The 9498-nt window shown below is 42.6% G+C and overlaps 1 long non-coding RNA gene and 1 pseudogene across 1 annotated transcript in view; one reads left to right on the forward strand and one right to left on the reverse strand.

Annotated features, from left to right (window-relative positions):
- Nucleotides 1-350: 350 nt before the first annotated feature.
- Nucleotides 351-715, reverse strand: LOC148124151 (NADH dehydrogenase [ubiquinone] 1 alpha subcomplex subunit 11 pseudogene; annotated as a pseudogene).
- Nucleotides 716-1111: 396 nt separating this feature from the next.
- The window catches only part of LOC148124152 (uncharacterized), a 17335-nt gene continuing 8948 nt past the window's right edge, over nt 1112-9498 (forward strand). The window contains exons 1-3 of the long non-coding RNA XR_015739941.1: nt 1112-1498; nt 2270-2375; nt 6874-6980. This is a non-coding gene — a long non-coding RNA (uncharacterized LOC148124152). The remainder of the gene's footprint in view (nt 1499-2269; nt 2376-6873; nt 6981-9498) is intronic.

Consider the following 9498-nt stretch of genomic DNA (forward strand, 5'->3'; position numbering starts at 1 on the left):
CCTCATATCTCTCTCTTACTCCCTCTCCCTCTCCCCCCCTCTCGTTGGCAAATGTAAATGTTAATTATTATACCAGTATTAGTTTTTTTTAATTCAAACATATTATTTGGATGTAAGTTCCTCTCAGAACAGAAAATTTAGTGAAATCGTCACTTCATCATATGTACAAGTTATGAAAACATCCTTCAATTATAACTAAATATATTTGTTTGGAAGCCCCATGAACTTCAATCAGTGACTAGCAACTGTACACACAACAATTCTTTTATATATGATAAAAGAAGACAGAGAAGGACATCTGCTTTTAGAATTAGGAAGTCCACATTGTTTTTGAGGATGTACCAAAATCTCTAGCCTTGCTGCATGCTTACCTTGACAAAAGCTCCCAACATATCAAGACCAAAGCAAGCTGATCTGCCGATAAGAAAACTGTTAGTTCTGGCTCCTATCATTGCCCCCAATGCACATCCTCCAATAAAGTAGTTCATGAGGTCTTCTGGAGCATCTTGAATGCAGATGTTGCCATAAAAACTATCCCTAAGGTGACCATAGTGACAGTAGATTTGGCTACTCTCTTAGGTCCTTCTAGGTTTGTTAGTGGTGTGTACAGAACTATATGGTAAGTTGAACCAATAAGCCAGTAAGGGCCCCAAGGTGCCCCACAAACCTTACGGAAACAGTTCATGCCATCCAGAATCTCCCCATACTTGCTCATGTTGACACTGATAGCGGTGACTGGTGCCAATTATTAAACTAGTTTTTATGAATTTTTCACTGGTAATTTAAATGTTTGCACCTAGATTTACGTATGAAAACCTTTAGAAAATATATTTTTGTGTCTATATATGTGAAAGACTCTGTGAGTTGAGGTTGGTTTCAGAAAATTATCCTATTTGTAATCTTTGGCAACAGTATAGAAGTGATGTGTCACTGCCTTCTTCTGCAGTTTCTTTGTCCGTATTTCTGCCTTTGTCTTTAGCTTTAATTCTAGCCTTAGGCATAACTCTATCTTAAAAGGTTTGTTTTTGTTTAAATGGCCATTGTTTTTCTCTGAATTCATGCTTGTACATTTTCCTACTTTATAGCATCAAATATGGAACTCTTATGAACACAGACAGAATCCACTGTTACCTCAAATGAACTCAAATGAACCCAAATGCCTTAAAAGGCAAGCAATGGACACTTTCATCTGTAAGCTGAGTCACAGAGGGAAGAGAGATATCAAGTCCATGAAATGTTTCAACAATTGGCCTTCCAATGGCATGTCAGATTGGGTTGCTGACCAAGACTCTTCTACTTCTGTTGTCCTTCTGGAGGCCGTGAATAGAGCATGGATATCATTATATGTAAAACTTCTGCTACAATTCCCAACATGTCCCTGATTTATGTAACAACAAGCTGGAGAGATGAGTCATGCTACCAGATTATGCATTGTCTAGATCCCTCAGGGGATATTTTATTCAATGAGAAATCTGACTGAACTGCATCACTGCTGCTGGTGAGTCTCATAAATGCAGAAGACTATATATGGTCCTAGAATAGCTAGCAGAGTATTATGTAAAAGGGAAGGGGATACAAGCCAAGCCTAGACTAAGGCTTAGGGAAAAGGGCTTGTCTTTCCAGTAAGGAAAGTGATTCAGTAGGCCTGTATGCACTGGAAACAAGTGTTAGCACTATTTTGGATCAAAGCTGTGGTGGCTGTGGCTTTAATAGTTCTGCCCTCAAGTGCAACAGAAAGGAATGAACATTACATAAATTAGGATCCCAAACTGAGCATTAGGGGATTTGCAATTAATCAGCATTTTTTCAGATGATAAGATATACCTACCAAAGCAACAACCAAGAAGTTCCATCTTGTAAAATGGATTGCTAAAATCAAGTAATTGGAGGAATACCAGCACTGGCTGGTTGGTTTGTTTTCTGTGTGGGTGAATTTCATTGTGATATCATTCACAACTTCTTGAACTAAGACAAACTCAAACATCTCTCTCCCAAGTAAGGAACTCCTTCCTTAAGAAACTGCTGCTTGAGTACTCAGCATGCAGTTGGGACCCGGAATACTTACCCTTTATATATTCAGAAGGCCTGTCTCCTTTCCTACTAGATATGGGTATGCAGTAGAGCTTTTCCCATGACACTGACTGTATCTTCTTGTGGGAAAACTTGGAAATGGCCTATTTTATAAGAATGGGATGGTTTGTGTTTGATCGTGGGTAATAAAACACAAAGGACTCCAGCTCTTTAAATGTTCCTTTATTTGCTCCAACAGAACTGATTTTGGCAGCCGCGGCTGCTCCTTTTACAGCAGAGCTGCTTGTAGCTTCAACCAGTGATGGTTGTTCAAATTTTCGCTGCCGCAGATCAACCAACCAGAGGTGAGTATGCTAATACCTAACACCCCTACTGTCCTGGTCAGGTTCCACCAATCCTGTCCTTGCCTACCGTACGTAATCATGTAAGTAGGTGGGGCTTTTGTGAGCACGACTGGACCTGAGCAGCTCAGTTGCTGGTTGGTCTCTAAACTGCTCGGGTGGATTTACTGTCTCTCCTGTTCTCCCCATTGGAACCTCCTGGAAACTTCTAGCTGGGGCGGCCATTTTGTCTCCACTAGGAGCCACCCTTTCAACTTCTTTGTGGGCCTGTTCCTGCCTGGCTATGCCATCCTGCCTTTGGGATTCAGGAACATGTCTGCTTTTTTCATTCAGAGCTATTCTTAATTATTGAGGTTGTGTCTCATTAGTTGTCAGGTCCTGTTCTGTATGTTTTCTTGTTTGTGAGGGGTCTTCCCCTCCTCTCTGGTTGTGTTTCACCTGAATGAGGGTTCTCCCTCCTCCTTTCTGGTTGTGTTGTGCCTGTATGAAGGATCTCCCCCTTCTTCTCTATTTGTGTTTCGCCTTTGTGAAGGGTCTCCCCCTTCCTCCCTGCTTATGTCTGGGCCACCCCTCATCCCTCAGACTCTGAGATGGTCTATATGTCTCCTACAACTTTACCCATCTGTTGTATCCACTCTGTAAGAGCAGGGCCCAGTTACCTGGACCACCCTTGCAGGTATCCACAGGGGCTCCCCTGTTAGATTCTTGGCGTAAACTGGGTCACCTGTTTGAAAAGTCCAGCATTTGGTGGACGAATGTACTGGTTTGTCTGCGTTATATATGAGGTGTAGTCTGTCTAGGGTTGAGCTTTCTTCCCATGAGTAGTTCGGCAGAGCTCTTATTAATTGTTGCACTGGGCGTTATGTGCTGTATACTTAACAGCTTGTCTATTTTGGCTTGTGTGTCCCCGGGTCCTAGCTTCTGGAGGGTTTCCTTTGTGTAGTGTACTATGCATTCTGCTTGCCCATTCTGGAAGGGTGCCCTGATGCTATTAAGGCATGCCTTATCCTGTTCTGCACTAGGAAACCTTCAAATCAGGTGGCTGTGAATTGGGGGCCATTGTCGGATATAATTATGTCCAACAGGCCGTGTGTTGCAAATAGTCTCCTAAGATGTAGGAGTGGTAGATTGCATGATGCTAACTTCCAACCATTTGGAATATGCAACCACCACTATTAGAAATGTGTGCCCCTTCACTGGTCCAGCAAAATCAATGTGCACCCTCAATCACGGTCCCCTTGTTGTTTCCCACTTGTGTGGGGGTGCTGTGGGAGGTACTGGCCTAGATTCTTGGCAGTGTTTGCAGGTTGACACCCAGGTTCCTATTTCCCTGTTCATCCCTGGCTACTGCACATAGCTCCTAGCCAGGGATTTCATTTTTACAATTCCCGAGTGTCCCTCATGTAACATTTCTAGTATATTCGCCCTTAAAACCTCAGGTATAATCACTTGATCCCCCGAAACTACGCACCCTTTCAGGATCAAGAGTTCCATTTGTCTGTTTCTGAATGGTTTGGTTTCATCAGCTGTCTCAGCCTCTGGCCAACCCCTCCCTACCTAATTCAATATTCGCACCAGGGATTTCTCTCTTGCCGTTGCTCTCGCGATGTCTGCCGCTGTTGCCGGTGCTTTCTCTAAAGTCTCTATCAGGAGTGTAGATGTGGTTGGCACTGGGTCTTCTTCCAGATTGGGTAGGAGGCATTGACCGAGTACATCTGCATGGCCTTTCCAGGCCGGTGTATTAAATTGTAGTCATAGGCAGCTAGGAACTTTGACCAATGCGGCATTCTGGGCAACAGTATGTTTGGGGTGGCTCTGTTTCCTGCAATGATTCCCAGAAGTGGCTTGTGATCTGTGACTAGAGTGAATTTCCGTCCATAGATATACTCATGGAATCGCTTGATTCCAGTGACAGCAGCCAGCGCTTCTTTGTCAAGTTGACTGTAATTTCATTCCGGTTTGGACAATGTCTTCAAGTAGAAAGCTATGGGTGCTTCTTTCCCATTGGATAGTACGTGGCTGAGGATGGCACCGACCCCAAAAGGTGATGCATCACAGGTTAAGGTTACAGGTAGTGTCTCGCTGTACTGGATTAGTACACAGTCTGATGTGATTATGTTTTTGATTTCCCAGAATGCTCTTTCTTCCCGTTGCCCCCAGGCCCATGCTGCTTTCTTGTCAAGCAGTCAGTGTAGTGGTTCCTCAATTGTCACTTTCTGCAGTAGGAATATATTGTAAAAGTTAATGAGTCCCAGGAAAGCTTGTAAGTCAGTTTTGTTTGTGGGCCTGGGAGCTTCTCTGATTGCTTTGATTTTGCTCTCTGTGGGGTGGATTCCTTCGCTGTCTATCAGATAGCCCAGGAATTCTACTTTGTTGGCTGCTAATTGACATTTTTCCTTTTTTACTTTAAGCCCCACTTCTTTGAATCTGATTAGGATTTCCCTTAGGCAGTCATGCCATTGTCTTTTGTCCTTGGCTGATACGAGGACATTGTCGAAGTAGGGCATCACCCCTTTAATCCGTTGTAATAGGCGTTCCATGAGACTCTGGAATAGCCCTGCAGTGACACTGACCTCAAATTGTAATCTGTTACATTTGAATGTCCCTCTGTGTATTACAATTGTCTGGGCTTCTGCTGTCTCAGTGTCTACCGATAATTGCTGATAGGCTTGTGCAAGATTGAGCTTTGCAAAGATCTTCCCCTGCCTCAGGGAATGTAATAGGTGTTGTACCACTGGGATGGCGTACACACTTTGTTGTAGGGTGCAGTTCAGGGTGGCCTTGTAATCAGCACAGATGTGCATGGACCCATTTGGCTTTACTGGCGTGACTATAGGGGTATCCCACTTTGTGTGGTACATGGGTTCTAGGATCCCTTATGTGATGAGCTTATCTAACTGCTCATCTATTTTAGGTTTAAGTGCGAAGGGGACCTGCCTTGCTTTTAGTCTTATGGGGATTATGGTCAGGTCTAGGTTAAATGAAATTGGGGATCCCAAGTAGTTGCCCAGTTTTCTGTTGAAGACGTCCTGGAATTCCTCCATCAGGTTCTCTTCCCACTTGGTCTTGGTGATAGTGTGTATCCTGATGACTTCAATGCCCAGCGGTGCAAACCGTTCAAGCCCCAGCAGGCTAGGCCGGTCCCGGTCTACTATAGTCAGCGGCAGGACTCCGAAGTAGTTCTTAAAAGTCACTTTGAATTTTCCTATCACAGGAATCTTGTTCCCTTGGTAGTCTTTTAAGGTTATAGTCTGTCTTTTAAGCTGATTTTTGGTTATGCTTGGTTTCAGTCGTTTGATGGTGTCCCAGGATACCATTGATAAGTAGGACCCTGAATCCACTTCCATCCGGCATTGCTTGCCATCTACAGTAACCTGGATGTGGACCTTTCAGGCATTTCTCATGTTGGAGTGGCCCACAGTCACCATCTGGTATGTCTCTCTTTTCCCGTTGGCTGGCTCTTTGTCCCGATGGTTCCTACTGTATTGGCTCCATCTGTTTCCAGGTTGATTTTCTCTGTTCTGTGGAGGTGTGCCCTGTCTCTGCCTTTGGGAGTTGGCTTTCAATGCTCAGCAGGCCCTCACAATGTGCCCTCACCAGTCGCACCATTGGCAAATTGCGTTGCAGAAATGGCATTCCAATCGTGGATGGTTTCCTGCAGCCTGCACACCAAAAATCTTTTCTTTTCCCATCTTGTTTTTTTTGGATTGTGCTCTGAATAGAGTTTGTTCACCCCCTCATTGTCCTCCTGAATTTCTGATTTGGATTCGATGTCCTCGTGGTGGCGATTTCTTTCAGTGGTGCCTGTGGGGTCCTGTTCATTTTTCTCATGGCAGCTGCCAATTTCTGTGATGCTTCCACTACAGTGCCTCCTTGATGGCTTCCTTGTAGGTTATATTGGGCTTAGTAAGGAGGTGGCTCTGCAGTATTAGGTCTCTTAGCCCAAGGACTACATGATCCGTCATTGTCTTGACTACGTTTAAAAACTCACATGCCCCAGCGATGTCCCTCAGGTTTGCGATGAAGTCATTGATGCTCTTGCCTTCCTTCTGGTCTCTTTGGTAGAATTTGTGCCTTTTGATTAGACAGGATACCAGTGGGGTGTAGTGAGCCCTCAGGATCCATTCCAGGTCTGGCCAGGCCATTGTCTTCATATCGCTGGGTGCCAACAGTACCTTGGCCATTTAAAAATGGCGGGCCCGCAGTGCATGAGAAAGACCGCACTCTTTCTTTGTTCCGAAATGTTCATGAGGTTGTTCCCTTCGAGGAACATGTGGAATCGGTCAATGTATAATTCCCAATCCTCTGTTGTGGGATCGAACGGTGCAGGTGGCATGTTTGTTCCGGCATTGTTCGGATGTCTTGCTTCAGTTTTTGTTCACCACATGCTTGCTGGTCCTGTTTCGTCTCGGGATTCCACCCTCGTCACCAGTGTTTGATCATGGGTAATAAGATGCGGATGACTCCAGCTCTTTAAATGTTCCTTTATTTGCTCCTACAGAACTGATCTTGGCAGCCGCGGCAGCTCCTTTTTACAGCAGAGCTGCTCACAGCTTCAACAATTGTTGGCTGTTCAAATTCCCACCATCGTGGATCAACCAAGCAGAGGTGAGTATGCTAATACCCAACAGTTTGCATTTGATGTTTCCGCATATGAAAATAAATGATCACTGAGCACGGGAAATCCATATGATTTTTATTGTTTTATGTTTTATGTCAGAAACCAATGCTTTTCTTGCCCTTGTTTTGTTATTCTCATACAAAAGGAAGGGGTTCTTCCCATGGATTATGGAAAGGATTTCATTAAAACAGCAAAGCAATGAAGACTGAATAAAACCCAGGAGGGACTATAATGTAAAATGATCAGGAAATGATTGCAAGAATTGCAGTGAGATGTATTTCAGGTCAAATCAGTAGAGCATTTATGTATCTACTTTTGCTTATTCTATATCAACAATCTCCAAACGTGGCAGGAAGATAGCTGGAGAATTCTAGGAATTAAACTCCATAAGTCTTAAGGTTGCCAAGTTTGGAGACCCTTGTTCTGTGTCATCAAAGTAACAAAATCAACAAGGTTGAAATCTGTAGTTGCTGGAATCCCATCTCTGGGATCAATTCAGTGGTGGGCTGCTGCCTGATCACACATGTGCTCACCCCCAGTGAACTGGTTGATAGCGTAAGTGCAGCCCACCTCAGTATCAATTCTGTTTAGAGCACTTGAGACAGAAGAAAACTTTCTTTGAAGAGAGAGAGGTAAATCTGACAGTGGAAAGTTCAAACCAGCAGGAGTTTCTGAGACTGATTCTTTATAGTACAGGGCCTCCAAAACAGAATGGGGGAATGAGATAGTGAAGCCACTGATTTCCATGTTTAATGTTCCTTGAGCTCCTGCCTGATAATGACATTAGGGTTGCATATTTGGGAGAAGCACCAGTTTGCAGAGAAATTTCCTCCTTTGGTATAGAAGAAGGAGGAAATGGATGAATTAAACTATAAACTATGTTGTGCCTAGCTTATGAATAAGAATGAGGTAATAAATTATGTTGTCCTATGGCAGTTCTGATAGTTCAGCTAACAATATGATGCTGAAGTAATATAAAAGTTGGCAAGAGAAGATTCTTGGGAAGAAAGTACTAAGAATGGATTCAGAGAGTTTGGGAAGAAGGAGAAAAAGATCATTCAGAAATTGTGGCACCGATTGAGCCATGGACATTTATATCTGGGTTAATTGCTACAGCCTACTGTCAGGCAGCCATAGAAAGTAGAGACTAAGTAAGATTTGAGGGTACATGAATTTTGTATTTTTGTCAATAGCTTGGTTTAGGTCTAATGCTTATTTCGCGAAATACAAACAAATACAAATATGCTGAGCCAGCCTGTAGTGGCAGAGAAGTTGGACTTTCCAACTATCAGCCAGGCAAAATTGCTGCTAGGAAACCATAAACTTAATTTCCTGTTTATTTCCTTCCTAGCTCTTTTACTGCTAATGAAAACAGTCCTGTGAGGAAACTAAATTCTAGATCCTTGGTCTGGCATTTTCTTTTTAATAATCAGAAACTTATGATGGGATATCTAGGTAATAGTTCTTTGCTTACTCTTTGTTCCAATATATGGGACTCTGAAATCCCTAGAATGTATTGCAGTAGCAGCACTATTTAATTATACTTGACCATCTGGTGCATTTGAATATTGCACACAGAGGGAGGGAGGGAGGGAGGGAGAAGAGAGAGAGAGAGAGAGAATACGGAAATATTGTCACAGGAGTATAGAAGGATATGAAAAATATAAATATTTAAAAGGCAGTAAACAGATACATTTTACCACTATAAAAGAAACATAATAATCAATGACCTAACAAGGATATTTCATAAGGAAAGATGTGACAAGAGAAAGAACAGCCAGTACAATATAGTGATTAAAATGTTAGATGTAGTGGTTAAGATGGGGATCTGGAGACTCAGAATAAATCCACCTTCCATTATGGAAACCTATAGAATGACTTTTGGCCTGTTACTCTTCCTCAATTCAAACCACACTACAGGGTTTTTAAAAATTTTTGTTTGTTTTTGTTTTCTGCCAATTGCAGACTGAAACAATCCTTGCGTTACAATGATGGCTTCTAGAAAAGTGCTTGCATACTGTTACTGTCAACTATGCTCAACTATGCGGGTCAGATGCATCACGCGCTGGCCACGCCCATACCTGGTTTAGTGAAGGGAGGGAAGTCACAATAAGTCACATGACGATGCTGTGGTGATACGAGTTTGACATCCCTGATTTAAACAATAGTATCATATTATGAAAAGGGGACGTTGAACTGCAGAATATAAGATTATGTTATGTTGCCCTCTACTGTTCAATAAACTCCTAGGCTGGAGTTGATTATTTTTATTTTATTTTTATTTGTCAATTGCTTACAAGATAATAGGTATAAGTAAAAATATAGCTATGAATATATGGATACATTTAAGAAAAATAAAAAAATATATAAAAGAAACAATAGGACAGGGATGGTAGGCACATTGGTGCACTTATTCATGCCCCTACAGACCTCTTAGGAAAGGGGTAAGGTCAATAGTAGACAGTCTAAGGTTAAATTTAAGGTTAAATTAATTTGTAAGACATA

This window comes from Pseudonaja textilis, chromosome Z (assembly GCF_049901715.1).
Source record: "Pseudonaja textilis isolate UNSWEBS1 chromosome Z, rPseTex1.2, whole genome shotgun sequence".
NCBI classification, from domain to species: Eukaryota; Metazoa; Chordata; class Lepidosauria; order Squamata; family Elapidae; genus Pseudonaja; species Pseudonaja textilis.